At 36.9% G+C, this 13,212-nt stretch overlaps 1 long non-coding RNA gene across 1 annotated transcript; it reads right to left on the reverse strand.

Annotated features, from left to right (window-relative positions):
- Positions 1-5,205: 5,205 nt before the first annotated feature.
- On the reverse strand, positions 5,206-5,908 carry LOC130692625 (uncharacterized). Its single transcript, XR_009001481.1, has 3 exons — positions 5,752-5,908; positions 5,635-5,685; positions 5,206-5,526 (listed from the first exon to the last, which is right to left on the reverse strand). It is a non-coding gene; the product is annotated as an uncharacterized LOC130692625 (long non-coding RNA).
- Between the last annotated feature and the right edge of the window lie 7,304 nt (positions 5,909-13,212).

Below are 13,212 nucleotides of genomic sequence, written 5' to 3' on the forward strand. Positions count from 1 at the left end.
AATTTATAAGTATTCTGCATGAAAAGTATTACTTCTCCAGTTGTCCTGTCACTACAATACCATTAAGAGTCTTGTACAACTCACTCACATATGCTTGAAAATCTGATTATCAACACAAACAATAAATCTAGATAAATATAAACATAATAATAATTATACAGAAAAATAATATAATTATTCAAAAATAATTTTCAGATAACACTGTTTTCACAAACAAGATTATGTCCAATCAGTTAACAACATTGCAATATTTCCTGTTAACTTCAAGATTTATAATAACAATGAAACCCACTTACATTTCGATTAAATCCTGTCGGCAGATTGGGCATCTATAATAACATTAAAAAACTATATATCTTGATGTTCATTGTTTCTAGTTAAGAATTTTAAAGAAACCTGATGTGTTTCCGAAGTAATGTTATGCTAAGCCAAATTATTCTCAGCACTGAAAAACAATGATAGCTGAAAACCTCCTGCAAAAATGTGCCTATAATTCTGGTCAGCCTGTAATAAAACAAAACAATTTAATTATATTAATGCAATTAATTATAGCATTGAATAGATAACATATAAACAAAACTAGACATAGCTAGCCAAATGTCCTACCATTACAATTCCAATATTTCATGTTCCAGCTACATTAAGCAGGTCAAAAGACAATTTATAATAAAAATGGAAAGGTATTGTATAAAAGAATGACTCTCCTGCCCTGCAACCACCATTCTCTACACATCTGTAGAAGTTCTACAGTAGAACTATCTAAAAACAAAAAAAATATCTCTTGAAAATGACATGGGGAAGTTTTAATATAACACAGAACAAAACAGTTACCTATATAGTTTCTTCAGTCATCGCTTACTCCAAAAATTGTCTCCACCTCTACATTTCGATCAAATCATGTTGGAAGACTGGACATCTATAATGACATGGAGAAAACTATAGATTTGCTGACCACATCTTGATGTTCATTGCTTCTAGTTAAGAATTGGAGCAAACCTGTGCTTTAGTTCTTTTTTTCTTCACAATTTTCTTCTCTTGGCTTAGCTTGTTTTCAGGATTCTCATTCAACGGTAGATATCTGCTTTTGAATGCTGCAATGAAATTATTACAATACAGATTTTCTTGGACTCCCAAGTATTTCCGTTGTTTGAAACACCAATCCCTATCAGCAAATACTAAACTTCACCATCCTTCTCCTAATATGATATTTCAAATTCGGTTATAATCACAAGACGGTCAATTTGTATTAACATATTATATTTAGATAAATTTCCATACTAACCTCAGACTGAGAATTTCCCAACAATGTATTCTTCATCATCCACCTCACTGAGCGGAGATGCAGCTGTTAGAATCAATTAGTCTGAATAAAAGAAAATACAATCAAATTTAAACACTAACAATTTAGTTGTAAATGTCAACTACTTCAATCGTTAATGAAGCCCAATTTCTCCATTAGGCGCCCATTGGTTTAACATAGCCTTTTAAAGTTCACGTAGTTAAGATGTCAGACAAAATTCTTTTGATTTTGGAATTACTATTTGCAGTTATCTTGAATAACTTTACAAAACTGCAAGTACACTCACCAACATCCTTATTTTTTCTGTCACAATGTTATGTGACTTAATTCATTACAGGTGGAATCTATTGCACCGAAATATTTCGGTGCAATAACGGCCTTCTCGTCTATTGCACCGAAAGATTTCGGTGCACTAAGGACCTTTTTGGCTATTGCACCGAAATCTTTCGGTGCAATAAGTGGCTTTATTCCCTATTGCACCGAAAGATTTCCTTGCACTTAAAAGTTGTTTCTAGCCTATCATAACTAAAAATTTACACCTCTATTACTAAGAACTATATTAATTTTAACTATTTACTTCTTAAAATTATTAAATTTTAATAATAATGTCGTATTCGTATTGCTGTGTGTATTGCTACGAAATCTTTCGTTACAATAGCGGCCTTTTCCCCTATTGCAACGAAAGATTTCGTTGCACTTAAAACTGTTCTACCCTATCGTAAAAAAACATCCCGAGGCATATTTGAGTGTTTAATTAGTAATTATTCGCCTATTTTTTCTTCCTTCGTAGTAGAATTCTTCTTTTCGAATTTCGTTTTTTTTTTCGGCGGGTCATTTTGCCCCATCCACCTACACCTTTGTGGGGCATTTTTTGAGTTTTTTCTTTACGGTGCACCGTTTTTACCCGGCACCCTATGCCTTAACGAGACATTAATTTTTTTGTTTTTTCTTGTCATCAGGCCATTTTATTCCGGCCCGATTTTTTTTGTTTCTTTTTTTTTGGCGGATCATTTTAGCCAGTCGGACATGTGCATCTTTCCATGGCATGAAATGTGACGAACAAAAAAAAAAACTCGCGATGGCATAGGCGGCCGGGCAAAAACGGGCCCGCGAGAAAAAACAGAAATATTTTTTGGCACCCAGGTTCGAAATTCTATCACAAGGGGTAGAATCAGTGAAGAATTGGACTTTTTTTTTTTTTATCTGTTTTTTTTTCGGCGGTCCATATTTGCTTCCTCAGCTTCCGATTTTTCACCTATTTGACTACTCATTTTTGAAAAATCTTTTCATTTTTCAAAAAATGAAAAAAGATTTGTCAAAAATGGAAAAAAAAAGATGCCCAAGGAAGGCATATGCAAAAATGGCCCGCCGAAAAAAAAAGATTTAAAAAAAAAGACCAACGAAGGCATAGTCCGGCGGGCAAAAATGGCCCGCGGGAAAAAAAAAATTAAAAAAAATTGTGCCCCATAAAGGCATAGTCTGGATGGCAAACATGTCCCGCCGAAAGAAAAAAAAAATGCCCAACGAAGGCATAGTCCGGTGGGCAAAAATGGCGTGCCGAAAGATAAAAAAGAAAAAAAAATACGTAAGGCATAGTCAGGCCGAAGTGGAAAATGTAAAAAAATGCCGTGCATAATGAAAATACGGAAACGTGGCTTACCTTACCTTTATGTAGCCTTAACCATAACAAAACACTGCCACTGCACAACAAAAATATTTAAATTACGGCACTTAGAACGCGAGTGCCGAAATCTTAATTAGTAATAAACATAGTATATTAGTAGTATAAGAATTTTTATATTTCGGTACAATAGGGGAAAAACTATATTATTGCAACGAAATATTTCGGTGCAATAGCCAAAATGCCTCTTAGTGCGCCGAAAGATTTCGGTGCAATAGCCAAAAAGGTCCTTAGTGCACCGAAAGATTTCGGTGCAATAGACACAAAGGTCCTTAGTGCACCGAAAGATTTCGGTGCAATAGATTCCACCTTCATTACAAGCTGTGTTACTGACCACTAAATGACGTACCATTAACCTCACGTTTCCCCCACTAGATAGACTGCCATTCACCTCTCTTTCCCCCTCTAGATGTCACTGTTTGGCATACCATTTACCTCTTTTCCCCGCTAGATGTCACTGTTTGACGCACCCTTTTAAACTGGCTATAATTTGCGCAGGATTTGTTCTCGGCATGGAAAGTTCTACCGCCATTACTCCCCGGTATTTGATAGGGCCAACATATTTAGTGAATGCCAATTTATTAGAGCAATCTGACGGTCCAAAACTGTCAGATATCGAAACATATTGGCGATTTAGTAAGGAATGACATCTACGGAACTTATAGCACGTAGCTTAAGTTGTTTTGCATACGTTGCTGTTTCTGATGTGCTTCATGCCAGTATCGTACGTCAGAGTACACCAACCTTATAATCTTAGTTTCGTCTTAGCTCAAGGTAAAGCGGGCCTTTTCCTGACACTGCTTACTCGAACAATCATCTTTCATTTCCTTTCATCCTGCAGCAGATATCTGCCAATTTGTTCGACGGACTTTTCTTTATCTTATATCTAAGTTATATTTCAACAATACGTCTGAATTTCCGCCTAGTTCATTTTGATGTAGGAGATCCATGGAGATTTCTTACAACAAAATGAACATACAAAAATTCAGCCGCTTGTGCGTTACCCTACCTATCATATAATACCTTAACATCTGTTACGCTTATTTACAATTATAGCTCACCACTTTTACTCAACAAAACTATAAAAACGGCAGTACTTTACCAGAAATTAAGCAGGGCGCCGGCGAAAAGAGAGAAATAAGCCAAATAACCGTGGTTATTTATGAGGTCATCTGCTGCAAATACCAATGATGATAGTTTCAACTCTTTAACAGTGTTTAACAATAGTAATGCTTTAAAATTTTTAATTTTTACGACGAATTCATACTCAATCAAGTCTACTTAATATTGTTCAGTTTTCAAAAATGCTATTTTATTACACGAAAACGTAATTTTATTAAATGAACATAACAAAACCGGTTTTTGGTGCGTTTGCGTTGGGTCATGTTTCAATACGTTGAATAGCAAATAGTAACTTACGAACAAAAAGATATATGTTATATAAAACTGTTATTGTTTTCGTAGTTTTAAAAAATGAACTGTATTAAACGGGTAATCCTGCAGATGATCATTAAATAATAACTTATATGGGAGAAGGTTTAACTAGGGTAACAAGCCGCTAAAACGCGGAGCAAACGTTATCGGTTCTTTTCCAACATGACAAGTTATAAGCTTACGCTTTCCTTTCAAGAATGTATAGAAGGCTGCTGAAAAATGTGACAGGTGTAGTAACCATGGATTACGGACAGCTGCCATGTTTGTTTAAAATTATTCGACTCTATCAATTGGCAATACTATGGCACTACTTTGATTGTGTAACCTAAAAGATAGATTTTTGTTTGTGACCGCCCTCATTCTGTGAGGGTAAGGATATAGGAATGTGGATGTAGAAGATGTGTGTAATCTCAAGAAGAATTAAGGTATTATTAATTAAAATAGAATTATTATTAAAGAGATTCTTATGCATCTAATGAAAGTTGTATTTATAGCCAATCCTTGACGTGCCATGCCGCAAACATTATTGCATCCTACCATCATTTCAGATTAACAGTTTGTATTACATGAATCCTGCATCAGCTAAGAGAAAAGTTTTGTCTTTAATTCTTCAGTGGTTGAATGAGAAAACATCAGTGGAAAAAATCAGCAGGGAAGATGGAGGAAACAAGTGCAATCGATTGATGGATGGTGTGCACCGATTTCCATTTGTCTACAACGTGCTGCTGCTGAAAGGAAGTCAAAGAAGACACCATCCTACACGTTTTCTTTCCTATATCAACGTGTCAAGTGCAATTATTTGTCTCTGGGATTCCGGATGTTTTTGAATATGCTGGGGATTCTAGACAGGTTTGCATACTAATTATATCTAGCATTTTCTTGGTATACCTTAATGAGTTTTTTTTCATTTCATTGGACCAAAGATGCATACACTTTCACATCCAAGATTCTGCGCAGACCAAGGAAAGCGATAATACCAGGTATCATCAGCTCAAAATTGTTCAGTAGTGGTAAATAATGCAAGGCACTTATTTTGCTGAAGAATATGCTTTTACATTTATTGTACTGTGATGACACATCTTCGTTACTGCAGCTAACTTCCTAAGCAGCTCTTTTGGAAAGAAGAAGGAAAGTTAGTTGTTACTTTGAACCCTTTATGATAAAAGCCGTATCTTAACTAGGAAAATAAGTTACCAGCAGAAGTAATCAAAAGCAATACCTTATTTAATTTTTAGCTCTTCAGATGGTGAATAAGATCCATGCCGTTGATCTGTAAAATAACAGTTTCAAAAAATTGACCAAATATATCTGCGTAACCACAAACAATTAAAACTACCATTTGGAAGAAAGTGCTTTGCAGGATAATGTTCCATTCTTTTTATGTAAATGTCCAAGATAAATTTTGATTGTTCTGCCTTTCATAGCTATTCAGAAGAAGAAATGAGGGCGTCAAAAACAAAAGAAAGTTTACTTTTTTCGCGCCAAAATTGTGGAAGTTGTAGTAGTTCCGTTTAAGCTGGCTATTCGAAAATCATATTATGCTTTCGTAGCATTTAGAAATTATAGCTAAAAAAATATGCACTGTTTAAATGTTAAATTATGATGATCTCTTTTTTAAATTGTTTATTTTTTTACCTGAACAGTCAATAGCCGATCGCCACCAGAGGCGTTACATGCAAATCAGTATGCAAAACAGTCTTAGTATGGTGCCGTAGTATGGCGTAGATCGACTTGTGTCATTGGCTACTAAACACCCACCTGCTATAATAGCCTCGTCCTCATTGGTTAGTTAGACAACTTAGATTTGGGCGCGCTTAGACACGATTTAGGGGCACATTAGGTCGATTATTCGGATGGACGAAGGATGTTCTGTTCATCGTACCAAGTTTTAACAAAAATTATTGAGTTTAAGCACGAGAATAAGGTAATTAATAAGATAATAACATGTTTAATGCATGTTACAAGAAAACAATTATGTAATTTTAATTACTCTGCCTTGTTTGATGTAGTCTTGCAAGACAAGAAAATCTGATGAAGCCACGTGTTACCAATCAAGTGCGGAAATGGAAGAAACCTTGATGAATGGTTTTTCATGTGAAGCTACCGGTAATTAAGCTGAGAATTTTTTAAGTACTGCTGTTTTCAACTTGTATCTTTAGATTTTTCACGCCAGCCTTCCTATTCCGTATGACTTACTGATCGGACAGCTGAAAAGGCAAGGAAGTAGCCCATTTTTACTGTTGTATTTCTGAACGTATTTTGAAACAAATATGTTTAGGAAGCTGATATGTATGAATATGTTGAGCATAGTGACTGAGAACGTTTTCAACCATGAAGTGATGACTAGGATTTCATAAGTTTGCTGACCCAACTTTCGACTTCATTCCTCGTAGCTGATGGCGGTGTTTGGATGTAGGTGGGCTGACCGTTTAGTCAGGTATCTCTTTATCCTTTTAACCTTAAACTTTTAAAGAAAATTTTCTTTTCCAATTGAATAGATTTTTCTAGGTACGCAATGTGGCTTAATTAAGCTAACTGGTATCGTGTAGGCTAAAAAAGCAACTAGTATTCCTGCTGTGAACATTCTTGTGCCCATTAGAACAGTGGCGTTCTGGTCAAAAATCTCTGATCTGCTGTCAATGGCATGTATGGCAAGTAAACACAACTAAACTAATCATTATTTTCTTCAAATTGACAGCATTATCTTTGGCAATGGGATATTGTGAAATCTTCACTCGATGGGAGCCACAAAGCAATATTGAAGTAGCACAGGAGAAGGTAACCGTAAAATGTAATTTGAAATAAATAAATTTCCGTCAAATGTCTCAAGTCGTTTATTTAAAACAGCACACATGCGAATATTTAACGATGATTTGTACCTAGGTCATGTTGAATAATGGACAAACAGAAGAAAAAGGAACTTCAGAAAAACAGGTAAAGAAATATAAAGCATTCTATCACCCAGGTTGTTTTTTTCTTTGTTAGGAATCATTTGGAACGAGCGATGTAAATGGAGGATTTATTCCAACCATTGGCTTCGACCGTTGCAACTGTGATTGGTTATTATCAACTCGTATTTTTGGTCTAAAACCAATTCGCAACAAACTAACCTAACGCAACAAGATGGTTGAGCACGTTTCTCAGTGATTTTGCCTTATGTTAGCTCTGATCTGTTTTAATATTTGCTTATCTTTGTAAATGTGTGGAGTTATTAGCTTTTAAGTTCTAGAAAAAATTACACAGAGATGAGTGTTGAGGGGGTGGCGGAGGGTAGTAGGATGTAAATATAAAATTAATTTGTTTGGTAGATTGGGGTGGGTGATGCTAATCAATTCTAACTTGCATGGGGTAAGGTTTGAATAGGAAGTTGGGTTAACTTAGTAAAGTTCCTGACTTTATATTAATTTAACAATTTTTCATGCAGGCGGCATTAAAAGCCAGCAAATTCACCGCGAAAAGTGTAAATTCTCTTACAGTAAAAACTTACCATTGTAGACCCGAAAGACAACCAGCCATCTCATTGTTTTAATTTGCTTTTTGCATAGTATCTACCTGTGCGAGAGAAAACTAAAAAGTTGTGCCTTAATTTGAATTCGCCGCCCATTTTGAAATATGTGGCAACGTTGCTTGAGTTTTGTGAACCGCCATTTGCTAGTTCATTGTTGTGTGTGAAAGATGTGGTGTGCATCTGACGGGCGAAATATTGGACACATCAGGAAGAATTGGTAAAGTAATACTTGAGTGAATGTATCATCAGGAAAACCTTGTTAACCAAAGACATTGATTCTACTTCCAACAGAAACATTGTTCCACAGGAAACTTAAATTTGAGAATACTCAACGATATTTGAAACTCATTTTCAAATTAAAAAAATGAATGGTACATTATTAAGAAGTAATTCTTTTCATGCTGAGCCATTGTGTGTTTCTTTTTAAATTTTAGGGAATATCACAAGTTGTGAACAAGACATTGTGGTGCCTTGGCCCCCGTTCTCTCATCTATATGCTAGCTGGCCATTATGAAAGATCATAAATGTGGTGATATCATTCTTCCAATATTGCATCATTCTTTGCCATTATCTTCTTCTCATACCATGAACGCAAGAAGAGTTTATTTGCTTGCTATCATGGACGGTAACTCTTGTCCTTAAAAGTAAGCACGACAGGCACATTGAGATAATGGTTATTGCTACCTTCTTGCTTTTTAAAATAGGCATCAAACCAAACTGCTCAACCATGCAATCGAGCTTTGTACTTTTTTAAAAATTAGAATTAATGAAATGAACAAAGCTTGTCATTTCAATCATGTCAAGATTGTGGAGACAAACGTTGTTCATTTCCTTGGTTAGGCAAGTCGTTCAACAATGCTTTGTGTTACGACTATTTTTTAAATTATTTGTAATAAAACATTTTTCATTCACAACATTTGCAGATCCTGAGCACTGAGAAACGAGTGATGCTGATGTAGAGTCTTGTAACGGTGGACCCCACAGTCCATGACAGAAACAAGTAGGACAGAAAATTCCATCACTTAAAGAAGCAGCTAACCACGGGAAGAAATCGGTATAGTAAATGTTGGAGCGGAATGGTTGTAGGAAAGAGTTATGCAAGAAAAAAAATAGGTGCATACATTCACTGAAAGCTTAAGATAGGTTAAGATTAAAAAACTTCCTTTTGATTCTTGTTTTTAATCTCATCTCATTTAATTCTTTACACAGTAGTCACGAAGTCCATCTGTAAGCATCTTTTAAAGTATGGCAAAAGATTACCTATGGACTGTAACATTATGTTAGCTTTTCAACCACTTCCCTGGGCAAGTCGTCATTAAATTTTGCACAGATATTGTTCAGGAGGGATCCGGTCCATCAAAGATGTTTTATTTATCCAGTTAATCTCAGCAGATTAACGTGTAACCAAAGAGTAAGTCAAATTTATTAAATTCCCCATCACATTTTATCTGCCATTTGCTTGAACTAATTCTAGGTCCTCTGCTATTGAAATTATACTGGAAATATTCGGAAAGCGGTGGGAGAACACTACATGCTGAAGAACAACAACACACAGACATTCACTACGCCGATCGTTTAATATTTATACATACTATTCCGCGTGCTTTTGTGCAATTTTATGCAACTGCCAGTTGGTTCTCTTGTGTCACCTGTCCCTTAACCTTGTCTCTTTCTCCTTTATACGTTTTCATTAGGCTTTCCACTTAAGGCTGTAGAAATGGAATCCACAAGTTCACGTAAATTCTCTTGTCCCGACAAATAAGTTGAGCAATTCATTTGAAAACTAAAATTGTGCGGTTAAAAATTCCAGCACAAGATGGCGCCACTCCTGCTCGTCTTTTGTGATGGAAGTACGTTTTACTTGTGAAAGACGTGTTCGAAAATTATTTTTTAACTTTATTATATTCCAGTGGAAAGTTCGATATAAACAAATGTTGTGCCGCCAATTTTAAAGTGTTTCATTCTTTTGTGTGTTATTTAAGTGAAGCACAAAAAATGGATTATTTTGTGTACAACGGCCAAGAAACATTAGAGAGATACAGTTATGAAAGCTGCTAAATTGAATAACTTTTGCATTCAATCAAGCTATTTTACTACTCAGTGAGAGGTATCAGTTTTATATTTTACCAATCAGAAACTAACAGCTAAGATGCTGATTTTGACAAGTAGCCAGAGCAACTTAAGTTGCAAAGGATGTTGGAAATACCATCTTCTCATTCTGACTGTCTTAAACCATTCAATAATTCATCTCAGTTGTGGTTTGACAAGTGCACCATATGTTGTGTTGGCAACTGTTAACCGTCACCACAATTCAGCAATCTCTCTGTCTATTCAGCTGAGCTTCTCAAGTGGCAAGATCTTGTGTTGTGGTGAGTTATTAGACTTGTATTTTGGCAGACAGCATCAACTTGGCATGATTCTGCTTTAATTGCTAGCTCGTGGAACTAAAAGTGCAAAGAATGCTTGTCCGAAGGGTTTCCTTAGTGAATCGTGTAGTGTTTGCAACTATAAACCATCACCCTTTGAGCAATGTTCTTGTCAGTTCTACTGAACCCATCACGTGGCAGGATTTTGTGTTGAGAGGTAAGTCATTACACTTGTATTTTGACAGGCATCATCAATTGGCTTGATTCTGCATCTATTTATAGCTTGTGGAACTCAAACCGGAAAGAATGTGGACCTTGAAGTAATGTCATCAACAGCAAAATTTGTGGATTGAAAGATCTCATATATTTGATATTATAGCTATGGCTCACACATCATTTCGGGTAAGTTTCATATTGGTAAAATCAGGCTGTTCCTTTTTGTTATGTTGCCAATGGTTAACAACCATCATTTCAACGATCTCCCTTTCATTTCTAGTTTGCCAACCAAAACACGCCTTCATCTCGCCCGTCGCCCAGTCTTCGCCTCGCCCGTCACGCCATCTCCGCCTAATTCCGCAACGCCCGTCGCCCCGTCATCACCTCGCCTCATCGTCACCTCGCCCGTCGCGTCATCGTCACTTCGCCCGTCGCCGCCTCGTCACCTCGCCCGTCGCCCCGTCATCACCTCGCCTCGTCGTCACCTAGCCCGTCGCCTCATCGTCACCTCGCCCGTCGCCTCATCGGCACCTCGCCCGTCGCCGCCTCGTCAGCTCCCCTGCCGTCCCGTCGTCGCCTCGCTGTTGTGGTATCTTTGTATTTAGTAATGTGTTTTATGCTAATTAACCCGTTGGCTGCCACCCACGTTTTATCCCCTTTTTTTTTAGCTTGTTAGGGACGGGCCGCGCTGTTCTGTCCCATGGTCTTTCTGCCATGGGATGGGACAGTTGCCACTGCCCAAGATTTGCCTGCGGGCCACTTAGGCAATGCACCATAGGGCTTCCCTTGTTCGAAGCGATGGTGGTTGGCCAGGGTTGTGCATTACCATAACGGCTTCCATCATCGCTTCAGCCCGGACTTGTCTCTTGACAAGTCCCCCTTGGTCGCCATCCTTAGGATGGCGACGTAGCTAGCGTAGAAATGTAGTGGCGTGGCAGCCAACGGGTTAGTTGTATAAGTGTATGTATTGTATATGTGTTGTATTGTAATGTGTCATGTAAAAAAGTGGTGGAATTGTGGGTGGTTGGAGGGACAATTAAAAAATATATATATTTATTTCAATTGAGTTTTTATTTAGAAGTATATTTATCAACTGTAATGGGGATCGAACCCTTAACCTTTAGCATACCAGTCCAATGCTTTACTATTACGCCAATTGCAGTGTTAAACACAACAAATTTTCTTCCTAAATATCCTTGTTTATACTGCAAAGGTAGATAGGCTTTAAAAATTGGATTATGTCATGTACAGTTCTAAGTAGCTCAGTGGTAGAGCACTAGACTGATATGTAGAAGGTTTGAGGATCGAATCCCAGGATAGTGGAAACGATTAACCAATAGAAACATAATTGAAAGATGATATGTAGTGTTTAAACACAGCGAAAACAGACAATGAAAGAAAATAATTTTGCACAAGATATTTTATTTTAAAAAATTTATTGACAATTCTCTGCACTTTAGAATAATTTTTGCAACTTTAAAAGGGCACAATAGCCCTTTCAATAGTTGCCGTCAACCCAGGCAGGGGGAGACACTGCCTTGTTGACCCACCGGGGAGATTACCCGGTGATTGGCTAAGAGAAGCCGGAAGAAGAGCCGAAGATTTGGAACATTTTTACAGGAGCGATTAACCTTTAGTTCGGATCTGCGGGTAGCCACTTCGCCCTCCGTGAATACATCATCGGACTAAGCGGACATCCACGTCCCCTTTCCGGCCAGAGCCCTCCAAACCGTGGTATATGTTGTTTTTAAATATACCGGCAGTAGGGGCATGACCCCCTACGGGCTTATTATAAAGTCAAGGGGAAACGGGGCTACAGAAAGAAGGGAGCCCAGATATGCACTTCAATTTGTGAACTTCAAATACCGTTTTGGGGAATGTGAATAAAGTGTAGAAATTCCATGTCTTCCATCCAATAATCAATTTATTCAATGCCTTGCCCCAAACCAAGTACATTTACAGAGCCAGAATTACTTTCCACCTATATTTAAAAAAAAAAAAACATTAACTATTGAACGGAAAATTATGTAGGTTAGATACAAATGCTTCTTGTTTACTTACCAGTCCCTTTCTACAAAGATGAGTTTAGGCTTTGAAAGGTTATTTCAAACTGCGACTTCAGGAAAACCATCCGACTCTTGATCACCAAATAAATCCAAGTTTCCCTGTGCCCTAGAAAATTTCTCGTGTTTAATTACAATGTTAATGCAATTCTAGATAAATCTCCTACCACGTTGGAAATGACTTTTTTCCATCAAGCTGGTGCCAACGTCAGTTCTTTAAATATAGCATATCAAATGATGATCCTTCTTAATGGCCATCTGGCAATGAGATGAGAGAACAAGGGCCAAGGCACCACATCTTGTTCACAACTTGTGATATTCCCTAAAATTTAGAAAGAAACAAACGATGACTCAGCATGAAAAGAATTACTTCTTATAGTTTCTTCTTAATAATGTACCATTCATTTTATAATTTAAAAAGGAGTTTCAAATATCGTCAGGTATTCTCAAATTAAAGTTTCTGGTGGAACAATGTTTTTGTTAGAATTAGAATTAATGTCTTTGGTTAACAATGTTTTCTTGACGAAACATTCACTCAAGTATTACTTTACCAATTCTGCCTGATGTATCCAATATTTAGCCCGTGAGATGCACACCACATGTTTCACACACGACAATGAACTAGCAAATGGCGACTGATGGCT

Source organism: Daphnia carinata, unplaced genomic scaffold, assembly GCF_022539665.2.
Source record: "Daphnia carinata strain CSIRO-1 unplaced genomic scaffold, CSIRO_AGI_Dcar_HiC_V3 NW_026453007.1, whole genome shotgun sequence".
NCBI lineage: Eukaryota > Metazoa > Arthropoda > Branchiopoda > Diplostraca > Daphniidae > Daphnia > Daphnia carinata.